Consider the following 18126-nt stretch of genomic DNA (forward strand, 5'->3'; position numbering starts at 1 on the left):
AAGAAAATAAAATGGTTTGTTACATATTTTCTTCCATGAAAGAAAAGACATCAATGCAATTATCTCTGATTATTTCTTTCAACAATCAGAAATGTGTTGTTGGTAAGAGCGTTATCTCTGATAGTCACTGAGAGAATGTGCCCCTAAGAACTCTATCTGTAGGATACTTCTGGCAGAGTTTGTTTTTATCAGGATAATCTTCCCTGATTAACTTCAAAGTTTTATTTCTCTCTCTTCTTAGCTCAATGAGTCACTTGTTCTTAACCAGAGCACATCACACCATGTCATGTCTAAGTAATTAAGTTCAATTTGATTAGTCAAAATCTAATTATTATTTATTAGATTTTTCCAATGAGGGAAATAATTTTAGAAATTATCCCAAATTTAGAATGTTTTTGTATGTAGCTCTAAAGAAATGTCATGAGAGGTCTTAACTAATTACAAAACAAGTTTCTATTCATAAGTTTGCTGGGAACAGTGAAATTGTACTTAGTGGCATTAATTAGATCTAAATTATCATTTTAAATGTTTTGCATGTTTTAGAATAGTGAAAAGTGATTTTTAATGCTAAAGACACTACCTAAATATTTACTAAAAATGTTTTATTTTAAAATAAAAAATATTATCTAAAAATAGAAAATTTTAGAAGCTTAACATTTTCTATCTGTTCAGGCTCCCATGTGTATCACTGCCCTAAATGACATATTGTAGAAGCACTTTAATATTCTTGGTGGTGGAAAACTAAAACACGGAACGGACATCACCCAGAACCACAGGAACGCTGGCTGAGTGGAAGTCCTACAACTAGGAGGAAAGAGAAACACATACGGACACTCAGAGGAGGCGCAGTGCTGAAGTCAAATTCTGAGGTGCAGAGTGTGCGGAGCGGGCTGGCAGCGGAGGGCGTGGTTGGCGTTTTCAATCGGGAGGGAGTCGCAGACTCTGAGCTCCAGATCCGGGCGAGTCTTTAGGGACCCAGACTCAAACGGGAGAAGCGGGACTGTCTGGCTTCGGTCAGAACGAGTGCAGCTTTCTCTCCCAGCTTTGCAGGGGGTGCTGGGACTCAGAGAGGCAGAGCCCCTGGGGACAGGACTGAGAGCCGCCATAACTGCTCTCTCCAGCCCACCCTGTTGATCCTGTGCGACCCGCCCCGCCCAAGCCCTGCACAGAGGCATTTGCCGGATAGCCTCAGGCAAAGGCTAGATTAGCACCTCCCTAGAGGACAGAAGTTCTCTCACTGCTGACACAGCTGATTCTCATAGCCACTTGGCCTGGAGGTCAAACCCTCCCTGGAATTAGCTACAACAATCAAGATTTATCTATAAGACTGCGAACAAAGACCACTAGGGGGTGCACCAAGGAAGCATAACAAAATGCAGAGACAAAGAAACAGGACAAAATTGTCAATGGAAGAAATAGAGTTCAGAACCACACTTTTAAGGTCTCTCAAGAACTGTTTAGAAGCTGCCGATAAACTTAATGAGATCTACACGAAAACTAATAAGACCCTCGATCTTATATTGGGGAACCAACTAGAAATTAAGCACACACGGACTGAAATAACGAATATTATACAGACGCCCGACAGCAGACCAGAGGAGCGCAAGAATCAAGTCAATGATGTGAAATGCGAGGAAGCAAAAAACATCCAACCGGAAAAGCAAAATGAAAAAAGAATCCAAAAATGCGAGGATAGTGTAAGGAGCCTCTGGGACAGCTTCAAGTGTACCAACATCAGAATTATAGGGGTGCCAGAAGATGAGAGAGAGCAAGATATTGAAAACCTATTTGAAGAAATAATGACAGAAAACTTCCCCCACCTGGTGAAAGAAATGGACTTACAGGTCCAAGAAGCGCGGAGAACCCCAAACAAAAGGAATCCAAAGAGGACCACACCAAGACACATCATCATTAAAATGCCAAGAGCAAAAGACAAAGAGAGAATCTTAAAAGCAGCAAGAGAAAGACAGTCAGTTACCTACAAGGGAGTACCCATACGACTGTCAGCTGATTTCTCAACAGAAACCATGCAGGCCAGAAGAGAGTGGCAAGAAATATTCAAAGTGATGAATGCCAAGAACCTACAACCAAGATTACTTTATCCAGCAAAGCTATCATTCAAAATAGAAGGTCAGATAAAGAGCTTCACAGATAAGAAAAAGCTAAAGGAGTTCATCACCACCAAACCAGCATTATATGAAATGCTGAAGGGTATCCTTTAAGAAGAGGAAGAGGAAGAAAAAGGTAAAGATACAAATTATAAACAACAAATATGCATCTATCAACAAGTGAATCTAAGAATCAAGTGAATAAATAATCTGATGAACAGAATGAACTGTTGATTATAATAGAATCAGGGACATAGAAAGGGAATGGACTGACTATTCTTGGGGGGGAAAGGGGTGTGGGAGATGTGGGAAGAGACTGGACAAAAATCGTGCACCTACGGATGAGGACAGTGGGTGGGGAGTGAGGGCGGAGGGTGGGGCAGGAACTGGGAGGAGGGGAGTTATGGGGGGGGGGGAAAAAGGAACAAATGTAATAATCTGAACAATAAAGATTTAATTAAAAAAAAATATATATATTCTTGGTGGTCACGGTGTTTAATTGTGGGTTGTGATAAAGACATTACCCTAATCCCAACCAAGGGGATGAAGTTATTTTCTCAGTAATCAGTCTTTAATCCTATCTCTGTGCAATTGAGAGACTTTATGAGCTGGAGTTTCTAGTCTGAAAACAATTATTCACTTTAGCTTTGAAATTTATGACTCATATTGCCCATACCCATGAAGGCATTAGTAATACAGCTTAAATACTAGATGGGCATAGGGGTACTAGGAGATCACACTGCTCCTTGAATTCTTGCTCCGAGGGCCATTTGAAGCAAAGGTAATTTTTTAAAAGGACATACAGTGTCATTTGGGTTGATTCTATTGCACTAGGTAAAAGAATGTAAGATATTCTTGTGTTTGGAGAATTTAATGATTTCTAATAGTTTCAGTTGACAAAAGAAAAAAGAAATTCAAGGGTTTGAATCTAAGGAAGAAAACTACAAAGGAGAGATGTGGGGAAAGGAGGGAGAGGGGGATAAGCTGCTTAAATTCAGGCAAAATAAAATGGCACAAAGTTAAATCGGATTTCAGTTTCAAATACATATGAAATAGTTGAAGAGTGATTTATGTATAAAGAGGTTCATCTTGCTTCAGATCCTGGGGACAAGTCTTAATAAGAACATGATGAAGTTTCTTTTTCTTCCAAAATTCAGATCTAGAGTTCAGTTATTTGGCTGGAAACTCACAAGGTAAGTTCACTTAAATTAAGTGTGATTGAGGACCATAAAAAAGGTTTGCTTTCTGAATCAACTAGCCAGTAAAGACGACATTGATTTGCTTTATGGAATCTACTCATATTATGATTTTGGCTGCCAACCCATTATGCCTTACAAGATTTTTTCCAGATCCTTTCCTTCTTGAGAAATTAAAGTTGTCAGTAACAGCATCCAGACCATGGTGAGTCTCACAGGGTTCATAGAAGCTCAAGGTGGATTTATCTGTATATTACATAAGGAATCTCATTTGAGCCAGTAATGGTACATCCCCAATACTAAGCATGATATAACACTGGTGTTTGAAGATCTGTGGGTAGAGATAACAAATTCAAATAACTTAAGGGACCGAACAGAATAGATCAGCGGTTCTCAACCTGTGGGTCGCGACCCCTTTGGCGGTAGAATGACCCTTTCACAGGGGTCGCCCAAGACCATCCTGCATATCAGATATTTACATTACGATTCATAATAGTAGCAACATTACAGTTATGAAGTAGCAACAAAAATAATTTTATGGTTGGGTCACAACATGAGGAACTGTATTTAAAGGGCCAGAAGGTTGAGAACCACTGGAATAGATTATGAGGAAGAGTAGGAATGCAATGCTATGAACCAGAGAATGTGTGTCTCATCTAAAGGCATTCAATGCATTTTAAAGCACAGTCTAAGGCGCTTACAGAGCCTGAATCTAGAGGCAGAAGTTAGCCTGACCACAATTTCAACTCCTCTCACTAAACAGTCTATTACAATGGGAATAGGAAGTGGGCAAAAAACAACAACAACCTGATAATGATCTCCTAACCCAGTAGTCGGCAAACTCATTAGTCAACAGAGCCAAATATCAACAGTACAACGATTGAAATTTCTTTTGAGAGCCAAATTTTTTAAACTTAAACTATATAGGTCGGTACATTGTTATTAACTTAATTAGGGTACTCCTAAACTGGCCTTTGCTAAAAACATCCTCAGTCTGAGGGTTTGACCTCAGCGAACATACCCCCACTTCTTCTAACGCCACTTCTTCAAAATAGACTCGCCCAGGCTGAAAACCGACTTCTGTGCATGGGCCATGAAGTTTCAATCGCTCTGTGTGTGCGCACCCGCACGTGGTATTTTGTGGAAGAGCCACACTCAAAGGGGCCACAGAGCCGCATGTGGCTCGCGAGCTGAGGTTTGCCGACCACTGTCCTAACCCTTTCATTCCAGACTCCTCCCTCAGAATGGAATTTCTCATCCTGGCTGGCCTTTTGAGCACTGCCACTGCTCTGCCCATCCCTGTGAGTACTCCCCACCAGTTGTCCACTCCACTTCCATTCTAGAGACAGTATTTCTGGGCTAGAAAGCATTTCCTAAATCTTCTCATTTCACAAAAGAGGATCGTGGAGTCCAGCAATGCTGTAGACCCAGACACGTCCCGTTTTTCCCTCAGTGCAAGGGTCTTCCCAATACGAATCCCAGCTGCATGGTGCCATTTGCTAAGTGCATGACCTTGCGCAAGAAAGAAACCCGTGGCTTCCCAGTCTGTAAAGTGAGTTATAAGAGCGACCTCAGGACCTGCAGAGAATGATAAAAATGCAGGAGCACTGAAGAGTCCTAATTGGAGCACAGGAAACTCTTAAATAAACTTAGCAAGACAGAACAAATATTCTGCAGTGACCTAGGTCTTTTTTTTTTTTTTTAATCCTCACTCGAGGATATCTTTCCATTGATTTTTAGAGAAAGTGGAAGAGAGAGGAAAAGACGGAGAGAGAAATAGCGATGTGAGAGACATACATCGATTGGTTGCCTCCTGCACAAGCCCTGACCAGGGCCTGGGCCAGGGAGGAGCCTGCAACCGAAGTACATGGCCTTGACCGGAATCGAATGCGGGACTCTTTGGTCCACAGGCTGACACTCTATCCACTGAGCCAAATTGGGTAGGGCATGACCTAGGTCTTAATTACACAGTTTGAATTGAGTTTCATTTCTAACAAGAGGCCCAGTGCACAAAATTCATGCACTGGTAGTGTCCCTAGTGGCTGTCGGCTGCCAGCTGGGGCCTCCCTCCCTTCCCCGGCTGGCCCCGCCCCCTGGTCAAACCCCTGACGAGCTCCCTGTCCAGGGGACAATTCGCATACCACGCTTGTATTGTGTAGGATACCCTTACCCCAAACTGTCTCAGGTTGACTATAGCCGTGCTTTCTACATCTATCCAAGTGAGACCTATGAGTCTAACCTGTGTCTGTTATAGTCTGAATACGTAGGACACCAAGTAGGCAAGAAACCCTCTTCCCTGTACATTTTTTTTAACAGAGGGGTTTTCGGAGAAGTGAGGGAGCTTTCAAAATTTGTTTTTGGGGATACCAAATCTGAACTTCTACTTCCATACTCCCTTCACTTTTAACTTCCAGATGCTGAGAACATTGTTGATTCAAAGAAAAAGAGGCATGTAGTATTAATTAATCTGAAGAAACTTATTTCCATTCTGATTGCTGGGCAGAATTAATTCAACTTTTCCTCATTAGATACTCAGCCGTGTTTTATTTCAGAGGTGAAGCTACATTACTGATGAGTATCATGCTCAGTAGCAGCTTGGTACCTACCCTCAGTTAGAATAAAACCTCTTTGTAATGAGTAATGTTTTGCCACATATGTTGTTTCACCTCGTTGCTGTTATTGTTTTACAAGCTCGAACAATCTGGAGGCAGTTCCAGTGATCAGGTAAACTTCTAGTTGTATTTTCAAAGGGCATGTTCATCATTTTAAAAGTTTGCAGTTGGGGGTGGGGGAGGGTGGGGGTAGGAGATCAACCAAAGGACTTGTATGCATGCGTATAAGCATAACCAATGGACACAAGACACCGCGGGGTAGGGGAGGCTGGGGGAATGTCAAGGGGGAAAAAAAGGAGACAAACGTACTACTCGTTGTAATATTTTAAGCAAAAAAAAAAAGTTTAAAAAAATAAAATAAGTTTGCAATTGTCTGCAATCACTGACATGGTGTTTCTTCTTACAGAGATTTAGCTTTTACCCACCCCCAGGACTACCATTTTTTCCTCAGATCCCATTTTTCCCACCTCCACAACTTCCCCCAGTAAGTATGGGTTTGGGAAATCTCAAATTGTGAAGAATACTTATTAGTTCGATGATGATGATAAAAATTTCCAAATTTTAATAGAGAAATGTGAAGCTTTACAAGGTTGCCAGGCATCAGCTACTCACACTCCCCTCCCCCCATAGCTTGTGGTGGAGTGTGACAAGGGACTAGCAAACTTCCCCCTAAATCTTCAGTGTCTCCTCCTCTTGCCATCAAGAAAGTATTTATACTGAGTTACTTAAACTATGATGAGGCTAGTTACTCTCCATGAAGAGAATACTACCCTCTTTCTATAAGACCCATTCTTTTCTTTTTTTTCTTAATCACCTTGTTCTTTCTTTTCTCTACAAAGTTTTGTGTTTTTTTCCAGCTCTTCCTAAGTTTTTCTCACAGGTCAAACAATATAATTGGTTTGTTCTTATTGGACCCCCCTCTCATCTTTTTAATATCTGAGTTCTTATAACACTTTTTCATAAAGGTCAGAACAATGTTAAATTCATAATAGAACTGCCTTTATTCTGTATGTAATACTTTTATTGACGCCAACAGCATTCATTCGGTTAATATTTACTGAGTGTCTATTATCTAATGGGGTCTATAGTGAGGGCTGGAAATACAGAAGAGTATAAGTTCACAGTCTGATGAGGAAGAGAAATTCATAAATGAAGAACAAGACACTGTGATTTGATAAGTGCATCTAGATGCAAATGCAAAGCTGACCTCGGCTGTGGATCAAAGACTTCACTCACAGGGAGATGGCATCTGAGCCAGGACGAGAAGTGGGTGAGGCAGAGGGAGCCGCAGTGCTTGGAACAGACCTAAGAAGGACTTTGCAATTTGGGGGAAGAATGACCAGTACAATGGGGCTGCAACACAGGTTGGAAACGTTACATTTGGACAGTATTTAAGCAATGTTGTTTTGGAAAGTTCACACAAATTTTAAAATAGCATCTTGCTTAACATCTTGTTTATCACCTAAAAATGTGTTTAAAACATAAATACGATTCTGTGTAAATTTGTTTTTATATCTAAATATAACAAACACCTTCCCTTTGCTGGTATTTAATTTCAAATGGTTTACTTCTCAACTTCAAGTAGGCTTTTGGAAATTTGTCACCAAAGTTACAGTCCTCACTAGAACATTCTTTTTAAACATTTTCACAGGTCCTAACTGAATCTTAGCCACTAAATTTCTAAGTACTTACATTTTAATTAATTGCTAATTATTTTTATTCTAGTCAAATCTAGGTGCATTGTTCCCCTTTCTGGGCTGACATTTAGTAAGATTTGTTTTAAATTAATACAAAATTCTAAAGTCTTGGTTTATAATTAGAATATAGGAATCTATATAAAATTATAGAGATATGTCTATATCATCTCTATTATAAAATTAAGTGTAAATCTATATGGAAAAAAATCACTGGTATTTTAAATGGAAACTCTTCCTTCCACCAGGTGGCAGAGTAGTATTAACTATCAGGCAAAGTTTCCCCTTTGCCACGTTTTCTCCTAATAATAGATCTTAGTGGCTGTGCTTATGGGGTAATTAAAATTGCCATGATCTGAAGAGGGAAGATTTATTTGTGTCCTCTTCCTATATGAAATGGCTGAACAGGAAAAAAAAATCAGGCAAAGAATGAACTGTAGAGAAACTGATAGATTTGCAAGAGTTATCAACATGTAGAACAGATTCCTGGGCTTTAGGTTTGACTAATTAAGCAAAATAAGCATACCTCTTGAAAGAAAACAATTATGAAGATTTGGAATCTAACCTCCACGAATTAGAAGGTGGGCTCTCTGAGAGCACATAACTGCTCCATAATTACTGGATGGATGGATGACTGGATGGATGAGAAAATGAATGCATAAGTGAGAAAAAAGCCAAAGCAAAATGTTCACATTTTATTTTATTTGCAACTCATTTTTTTTTTTTTTTTTTTGGTAGATTCCAATTCCTCTTCCTTTTCCATATAATCCAAATCAGGTAATTGTACTTAAAGTTCCCTTTTAAAAAGTATTTAAATGAATACAAAACAAAACTTGAAAATTATTTCAATTTAATCAGAGAATTTGATATAAGAATTACTGGTTATTATTTTCTTACAGGGTTCATTAGTTATTGATACTTAGTTTGACTCGAGTCCTTTAATGTACAAATCTCGCATACTCTTGAAAACTGAACTTCCTAAGACCTGAAATTTTCTTGATTATATAGAGCAGTGGTTCTCAACCTTCCTAATGTCGCGACCCTTTAATACAGTTCCTCACGTTGTGGTGACCCCCAATTTCATTGTTACAAATTGAACATAATTAAAGCATAGTGATTAATCACAAAAACAATATGTAATTATATATGTGTTTTCCAATGGTCTTAGGCGACCCCTATGAAAGGGTCGTTCAACCCCCAAAGGGGTCGTGACCCACAGGTTGAGAACTGCTGATTTAAATTTTACTTCTGAAGGGATTGTATTGAATGAGGAATAATTACAAATGACAAGATTGACTCAGTCACAAACCAAAAAGTAAGTTATGTACATAACAATAATCTTTCCTAAAATTATAGGAAATGACATTAAAGTTTTTTCTCATAAATAAGTAATCCCAAAATATAGCCTTTTTCCAACCCAGTAAGCATAAGTTTAATGATCTTCCCTAAAAGTCCCTACTACATCTGGAGCTCACAAAAGAAAATAGGCGAGTTAGCTGTAGGGATTTACTTAAAATATTAGCAAATATAAATTTCAATGCCATAATTTAGTAATGCTAAGAATTCTAAAAAGCATGTTTCCATTTAATCAAGCTACTATAAAATGTGTAACATAAAAAAGATAGATAAAATGCTGAATTACACCTCCTTGATTATTTGATTGTTTTCTTTATTTTAGGTCCTGACACCTAATGACATAATAGCGGTAAATATATTCTAGCCTGTTAATCCATAAAGTTTATAAAAATACTAGGGGTCCAGTGCACGAATTCGTGCACCTTGCAAGGAACTGTGAGCCATGAGGCTGCAGTGGGCACAGGGGCGGGTCTTGGCCCATCCTCCACACCCCCGCCCGGCCTCTCCCACTGCAGCCCCTGGTCCCCTGTCTGCAGGCAGCCCTGCTCCCGTTGCCACTCCCATGTGCTGACAGCACCAGTGCCACTCACACCCACTGATGGCACGAAGCAATTGGGGCCAGCACCATCAGCAGGTGCGAGCGGTGGCTGCTGCCCCGATAGCCCCTCAGGAGCAGGGGGAGGTGGATAAGCCCTCAGGGTGCTCACAATGGATGCGAGCAGCGGTTCTGGCGCCAGCAGTGGGTGCGAGCGGGGCCCGGCTGGCAGCAGGTGCTAGCACCCAGCGGGACCGTGGTGTGTGGGAGCAAAGAATTGTCAGTAACCACCAGAGGCTCACCCCAGTGACAGCAACCAGACTCCACCGTGGTCTGGTTCCCCACTCACCTGCTCCACCATCCCACCGTGGCCGACGCCCGCCATGTTCCGTGTGCACCCCCTGGTGGTCAGCGCACATCATAGCGACCAGTTGTTTGGTTGTCCCGCCATTCAGTCTATTTGCATATTAGGGTTTTATATATATAGAAAATATATATATATAGAATGTATAGGTTTTATACATTCAATACCCTACATATGATGAGCCACTTCATCATGAATATTACTATCTTTATTATTCCAATTCATTTGGAAACTAAATAAAGCATGGCTATTAAATTCAAAAACAAAAAAAAATCTCAATGCCTGCGAACAGTTCTACATTCATTTACTCAATTAATCCAAACTATAAATCAACAAAACAACCTCATCTCTTATTGATGAGGGTGAAAGTGAAGAGTCATGAAGCTAAATAGTTACAGAATAAGTTGCTTTAGAGGAGGTGAAACAGACTTGATTATTTCTTCTAACAAAGCATTAGCATAAACATTAATACATTAAAGATTATCAAGTCTAAATCCCAACAGATAATTTTTTACTGAATTGCACATCATTCAACTTTTTTAAGGAGGCCTTTTATTGATACAATAAGTTATTCAGAATCTTAGTTTACAGAAACACAGGATAAATACGTGGAGTTACAAAAGATATTTAAAAATTCTATGTCCTGGTCTAAAAAATACTTTTCACAAACATTTTCTGAAATCAAGGCACATACCACAGAAGATACTAGATTTCATCTAGAATCTCCTTTTTCTTCAAAATGCTCTCATTAACTAAATGGTGCATTTTATAATCATGGTACCATAGAATCAGGGACATGCAGTATTTTGTAATAATGTCAGAAAGTTAGGCCAAAATTACAAGATAAAATTTTCAGGATCCTTCAATATAGACTATTTAAAGTCTACCATCTTGAAGAACATTGAAGTGACCCAGAAATGTTAAGGTCAAGCAGGTAGCTCTGAGCCCAACTGAAAAAGAACCTAAGTCTTTTGAGTTCAAATACCTAAGTGCTCTTCCCATAATCCATTCTGTTTAAGCAGCATTATTGTCTAACTCCAAAAGGAAAATATCTCTAACTAAAAATGTTTTAAGAAACTACCTTCAATGACTAATTATTGGTAATTACAAAAATTAGCAAGTTCATCTTTCTATCAAAACATGGCTAAAAGAGCACTGGCCTGTGATTTGAAAGTCTAAATTTTAATCTCATTGTTACAATTAAATTATCTACATGACTTTAGGTAAATGTATATATTTGGCTCCAAGGTCCCCTCCAATGAAAATATTGACTCCTCAGACACATGACTCATTCAGTTTACCTACTAGTAGATCTGAACTCTTAACATCTACTTATATTTTGTTTTTCTGACTTTTTAAAAAATATATATTTTATTGATTTTTTTACAGAGAGGAAGGGAGAGAGATAGTTAGAAACATCGATGAGAGAGAAACATGGATCAGCCGCCTCCTGCACATCTCCCACTGGGGATGTGCCCACAACCCAGGTACATGCTCTTGACCGGAATCGAACCTGGGACCCCCTAGTCCACAGGCCGACACTCTATCCACCGAGCCAAACCGGTTTCGGCTGAATTTTTTTAAAAGCACTGTTGGCCACAACCCATCCTGGAAAGAATCCTGACAGAATAATTTATAGAAACTGCTGTATCTTCATGGTCATACTTTTTTCTTCTCCCAGTGATCCTACTTAAGTCAGGGAGCAGGAAAAAGCATCCTAAAAGAACAAACGATACTCAGGTCACGAACAAGTCAAGACCGTGCTGAACCTGGCAGCTCTACAAATAGAGAGCTTTGCCTTGCTGGTCAAAAGGTCAATGGTCTTTGAGCAAGCTGCCAGACTGCTAAAACAAAGCGACCACGTGGACGCTACAAAGCAATACTTTTCCAGTGAAACTGGTTGTGTAAGCAAACCCTCAGTGCAAAGTACTCACAGTTGTCCTAAAATGTCGGTTCCAGTATCATTCACACGGGGAATTGGCGTAATATAAGTAAGCACTTGTATGGAAGTGTACACAGTGAGTTTATTAACCATTCACATCAATTTTCTATCTTTTAGATATAGTGAATACAGTTACAAGGCAGTTATAGGAAAATAGTTCTGTGAAGTAAGGGAATTTATTTTTGTTCAGTTTTTTTTTTCTGTTTATTATCATCTCTTAATACCAACAGTATTAAGTGAAACAAGCAAGTCACTAAATAGCCAAGATATTAAAATATTGCTGGTATTACAAGTGACTTTTTTTTTTTTTACCAATTTCTCCACTTTTTTATTATAGTTGACAGAATCAAGATAATTTGAATCTAGATATTGCATTCTCATTTAAAAATCTTACATCATGCAAATAAAAAACTAAGCAGTAAAAAGGAATTAATTTTTCATTAAAAACATTTTCATATAGAAAATATTTTAACTTATGCATGTACTAAGTTAAAATAAATCCATGATAGCACTGATCATTGATTTTTCTTCTCTCACAGTTAATCAGTTCTATTTTGAACCAACTCCTGGTAAGTTCATATTAATTTTTAAGCTTTTATAAACTAAAAATCTACTTAATACATTTAAGATAATATTTTTTAATTTTTTTATTTTTAGAGGTTACTTGGGGTAAGGCTTCATTTCTATGATTATACTGATAAAAGTAAGTGACATTTAACCTCAGAAAAGGTAAGCATAAACATATGGCAGAATCACACAACTGATTTACTCAAATTGGAGCTCATGAATTATAAACTCAATTTCCTCCAAGATCTTTAGATCATAATTTCTGCAGGACTAAAAGGTATTCTTTTCATAATGTCCATGGTATTTAACAAAACTTCCTTTTACAGAAATATATGCAATATTAGGTTAAGAAATTTCAATCAGTAAATTTTACCTCAAGCTTATTGTTGTCTTGTGGACAATCATGTCAGCAGTAAGCAAAGCCTGCTGTGAAATTACCAAACCTCAGAATGCCTGATGGCAAGGCAGCACCTCTCCTTAACACACAAGTATCAGCTCGCTTGGTGGAAAGGCTGCAAACCTTGAAACTCTACTTTGAGTCTCACCCAAGTTTGCTTTCATTTAAAATATATACAAAAAACATAGACCAAAAAGGTGTATCTCTTTTTTAAATATCTGAATTAATGTCAATTAAAATTATATACAGTATGCTTATTTTAAGCTACCTAGAGAGAATCCTACAAATCAAAATACTCTCAATTCCAATCTTGAGAAAGGAATTGGATTTCACCCATTTTACTTCTAACAAGTTTCACTGCCCTAGAGTGCTTATTTAGTGTTTCCTACCACTTTTTTGTTGTTGTTAATCCTCACCTGAGGATATTTTTCTATTGATTTTTAAAGAGAGTAGAAGGCAGGGGGAGAGACAGAGAGAGAGAAACATCAATGTGAGAGAGACACATGGATTGGTTGCCTCCTTCATGGGCCTAACCAGGACTGTACCCTTGAGCAGGCCGACGTACTACCCCCTGAGCCAAACTGGCTACGGCTCCTACCACTTTTAACATTCTATTCCCTGAGCCAAACTGGCTAAGGCTCCTACTACTTTTAAGGTCCTATTCCCTGAGCCAAATTGGCTAAGGTTCCTACCACTATTAATATTCTTATCAGGCCATCAGGAGCCGAGTGGGAGGAATTAAGTCTGTGTTGCAAAAAAGACAATTGAGGATTCAATGTATCAGTATAACAGAATCACATTATTCTCTACCTCCTAATATACAAGATTATACCAATACTAATCCATCAGCAATAAATAACCCTAATATGGGAGATGTGGGTAGAGGAGAAAAAGAAATTATGGCAAAAACTACCTTCATATAATAACTATAATCTGTATCATTTATTTTTTCAGTAATAATTCTCTCACTACTGTGCCACAAGTTCTATAAGGTTAGTGAAATCTCCTTTCTAGCATTATTATACATTTTCAGTATTTTTATTTTAAGAGTTTAATAGCTTCAGATTGTGTATGTATTGGTAAGTTAATAATCTATACCAGTGGTTGGCAAACTCATTAGTCAACAGAGCCAAATATCAACAGTACAATGATTGAAATTTCTTTTGAGGGCCAAATTTCTTAAACTATATAGGTAGGTACATTGTTATTAACTTAACTAAAGGCCTGATTCACAAAAATTTGTGCACTCGGGTGGGTTCCTCAGCCCAGCCTGTGCCCTCTCGCAGTCTGGAACCCCTCGGAGGATGTCCACCTGCTGGCTTAGGCCCGCTCCCTGGGGGATTGGGCCTAAGCTGGCAGTCAGACATCCCTCTGGCATCCCGGGAGCCCTCGAGGGAGGTCCACTTGCCAGCGGGGAGCAGGCCTAAGCTGTAGTCAGACATCCTTAGTGCTGCTGAGGAAGCGGGGGAGGCTCCCACCACCACCACTGTACTGGCAGCTGGCAGCCTGGCTTGTGGCTGAGCAGAGCTCCCCCTGTGGGAGCACACTGACCACCAGGGGGCAGCTCCTGCATCGAGCATCTGCCCCCTGGTGGTCAGTGTGTGTCATAATGACCAGTGATTCCTAGTTGTTCTGCTGTTAGGGTCAATTTGCATATTACCCTTTTATTATATAGGATAGAGGTCTGGTGCATGGGTGGGGGCCGACTGGTTTGCCCTGAAGGGTGTCCCGGATCAGGGTAGGGGTCCCGCTAGGGTGCCTGGCCAGCCTGGGTGAGGGGCTGAGGGCCATTTTCAGACTGGCCACACCCCTTTCAGGGTATGGGGTCCTGCTGGGGTGCCTGGCCAGTCTGGGTGAGGGGCTAATGGCTGTTTGCAGGCTGGCCAAGCCCCCCAGCGGGGACCCTCACCCCATGAGGGTGTGGCCATCCTGGGTGAAGGGCTGATGGCTGTTTGAAGGCTGGCCACGGCCCCCAGCCACCCAAGCTCCCAGTGGAGGCTGGCTGGAAGCAGGTATCTGAGATTTATTTATCTTCTATAATTAAAACTTTGTTGCCTTGAGCAGAGGCCACAGCCAGCCGGGGCAATCGGGAAGCTTGGCTTCCTCCATCGCCGGGGCAACCAAGCCTCCTGCTTGCTCCAGCTCTGTGGTTGCTGGCCGCCATCTTGGTTGGGTTTGTTTGCATATAGTCGTTCTGATTGGCTGGTGGGCGTGGCTTGGGTATAGTGGAGGTGTGGTCAATTTGCATGTTTCTCTTTTATTATATTAGATTAGGGTACTCCTAAACTGGCCTTTGCTAAAAACGTCCTCAATCTGAGGGGTCAACCTCAGCGAACGTACCCCCACTTCTTTTAACGCCACTTCTTCAAAATAGACTCGCCCAGGCCAAAAACCGACTTCTGCGCATGGGCCACGAAGTTTCAATCACACTATACATGCGCGCCCGCACATGGTATTTTGTGGAAGAGCCACACTCAAGGGGCCAAAGAGCTGCATGTGGCTCGCCAGTCGTGGTTTGCCAACCACTGATCTATACTAATAATAGCCTAGGGCTATCACAACCTAAACCACCAGACAGATGACCGGTCACCAGGAAGTGCATGGAGCACTTCTCAGTCCCTCCCCCGTGGCCCACAAGGCTGGTGGCAGGCAGGCAAGTGGGGTGATGGGGGGAGGGGAAGAGGGGGGAAAGGGTGGGCGGGGTGAGGCAGGTGTGGCAGCTGAAGATCAGGCCCAGAGAGAGGCAAGTTCTGATCACCAACCGCTACAGCTGCTGGCGAGGCCCAGAGAGAGAGAGAGAGGCAGGGCCTGATCAGCAGGTGCTGCAGAGGCTGTGGATCAGGCCCAGAGAGAGGCCCAGAGAGAGACAGCTGTCAGCAGGGCCACTCTGGATTTCCCAGAAGAGCCAATGGCTGCCTAGGAGGCAGAGCTTTTGATGCTGACTGGCATAGAAACCGACCAATCAGAACCTAATCTGGGTGAACTGTGAAAGAAGAACATAAGGTGGGAGCTGAGGAGGGGTTTTAAGGGCAACAGATGTTTGGTGTAAGGTGTAAGAAAGCGGTTCAATTTTTTAATGACTGGTTTGGCAGTATAGTGCATATGGCTGGCTATCAGTCCAGATATAGGGATTACGTATTTTTGTCTGCCAACAGCATCTCCTCCTGATGAAAAAGGCCTCCCACCCTGGCATTTTCGCAATCCTATCCTATATAATCTATATTAATAAAAGGGTAATATGCTAATTAGACCGGGTTGACTGGCCATCTTCCAGATGTCCAACTTCCTTCCGGACAAAGCCATGGTGGTAGGGGCCGAGGCAGAGGTAGTTAGGGGCCATCAGGCCAGCAGGGGAGGGCAGTTAGGGGCGATTGGGTCAGCAGGGGAGGGCCATTGGGGGCAACCAGGCCAGCAGGGGAGGGCCATTGGAGGCGACCAGGCCAGCAGGGGAGGGCTTTTGGGGGTGACCAGGCCAGCAGGGGAGGGCCATTGGGGGCAAGATCAGGCTGGCAGGGGAAGGCTGTTGGGGGCGACCAGGCCAGCAGGGAGGGCAGTTAGGGGCAACTAGGCTGGCAGGGAGATAAGTTAGGGGGAATCAGGCAGGCAGGGGAGCAGTTAGGGGTGATCAGGCAGGCAGGCAGAGGGTTTAGGGGCAATCAGGTAGGCATGGGAGCAGTTAGGGGTGATCAGGCAGGCAGGCAGAGGGTTTAGGGGCAATCAGGCAGGCAGGCAGGTGAGCGGTTAGGAGCCAATGGTCCTAGATTGCGAGAGGGATGTCCGACTGCTGGTTTAGGGATCGGGCCACAGGGATCGGGCCTAAACCGGCAGTCGGCCATCCCCCAAGGGATCCCTGATTGGAGAGGGTGCAGGCTGGGCTGAGGGAACCCCCCTCCTTGCATAAATTTCGTGCACCAGGCCTCTAGTATAATAGAAGTAGATGTAAACAAAATCAAATTAATACTAATGATTACTTCAAAGTATGTATTTTAAAATCAGTTTGTTAAACTTCACAGATACCAATCACTTAAGTCCTTATACTGTAAGACAAAGTAGCATTTAGCCTCTAAACATGGTTCGAATTTTCAAGTGCCCTCTTTAGTTACCAAATATTTAGATTTTTAGATAGTTATGCTCTTATGTAAGTTTAGCATATGCTTCCATTTGAATTTAAAATGCTTTCTAATCTCAAAAATACCTGCTGGCAAGACAAACACTAATAATCCTTAGATTAAGATATTATTAAATAAATTGCCTTTGGGCCAAATTACGCAAACCATTTCAACAATGCTAGTCAAATCAGATATGGCCTTTAATTTTAAGTCACAAACCATAACTGTATTACATATGGGTAACATTACTGCTAAGTAATAGATCAAGTCCAAACTGTATACTTAAACAAATCATAAAAGCTTCCTAACCTTAGTTGGGAATATGGTAGACGGAGAGTAAGTTTTGAACTAGGCAGACCAGGATTCAAACCTAGTTCTATCCCTTAGTGAATAAACCTGGGGCACTCTTTTTAAATACCATTTTCATCTGTGAAATGGGAATAATACTACCTAACTTCACAGTACTGCTGTGAGGATTAAGTGATATAGTGTAGATTCAATCAATGGCATCTGTTATTACTATGTATTTAAATGTCTCTAAAAAACAAAAATATTCCTTATATCTAAAATTTAAAAAAGAAAAATACACAACCAATATTGCCTAGTGATATAGTAGTAGATACTCCTTCAGAAATGTCTTAAACTAAAATTTTAATCCCGTCTTTCTCTACTATAGATGGTGCTGGATACTCAGTTATCAGAAGATTATCTACTTAGAGCCAATCTATAATTTATAATAGCAGTTTTATCTTTTCGCAAACTTTGAAATTTTCCAGTGAAAACTCCAAAGTGCCACAAAAAATTTATCTGTAGACCATGTGCTTTAGTAATTCTTTAAATAAAGTATTAATATAAACTAGCATCTTTACTAATGTCAGTTTAAATGTATCAAACTGTTTAACAGCCTGGCTAGTATGGCTCAGTTGGGTGGGTGACATCCGGTGCACTAAAAAGTTGCCAGTTCGATTCCGGTCAGAGGTCAGGGTGGTTTGCAGGCTCTATCCCCAGTGGGGGGCATGCAGTAGGCTGCTGATTGATGTTTTGCTCTCACATCAATATTTCTACCTTCCTCTCTTCTCTAAAAAAAAAAAATGAATAAAAAATCTTTAAAAACAAAAAAACACTATTAACATAAGTAAATGCCATTCTTGAGAAAATTGCTCAAACCTTCTCAAAAGCTTTTGTAAGCCATTTCAATTTTAGAGAACTCTATATGGTGCCAGAAAGAAGCAATTCCTTCCTGCCA

At 40.8% G+C, this 18126-nt stretch overlaps 1 non-coding gene across 1 annotated transcript; it reads left to right on the forward strand.

The window, feature by feature from the left end:
* The first annotated feature begins 7889 nt into the window (after positions 1 to 7889).
* LOC132224927 (small nucleolar RNA SNORA29) lies at positions 7890 to 8024 on the forward strand. Its single transcript, XR_009450765.1, has one exon. It is a non-coding gene; the product is annotated as a small nucleolar RNA SNORA29 (small nucleolar RNA).
* The last annotated feature ends 10102 nt before the right edge of the window (positions 8025 to 18126 follow it).

Source organism: Myotis daubentonii, chromosome 1 (genome assembly GCF_963259705.1).
Source record: "Myotis daubentonii chromosome 1, mMyoDau2.1, whole genome shotgun sequence".
NCBI classification, from domain to species: domain Eukaryota; kingdom Metazoa; phylum Chordata; class Mammalia; order Chiroptera; family Vespertilionidae; genus Myotis; species Myotis daubentonii.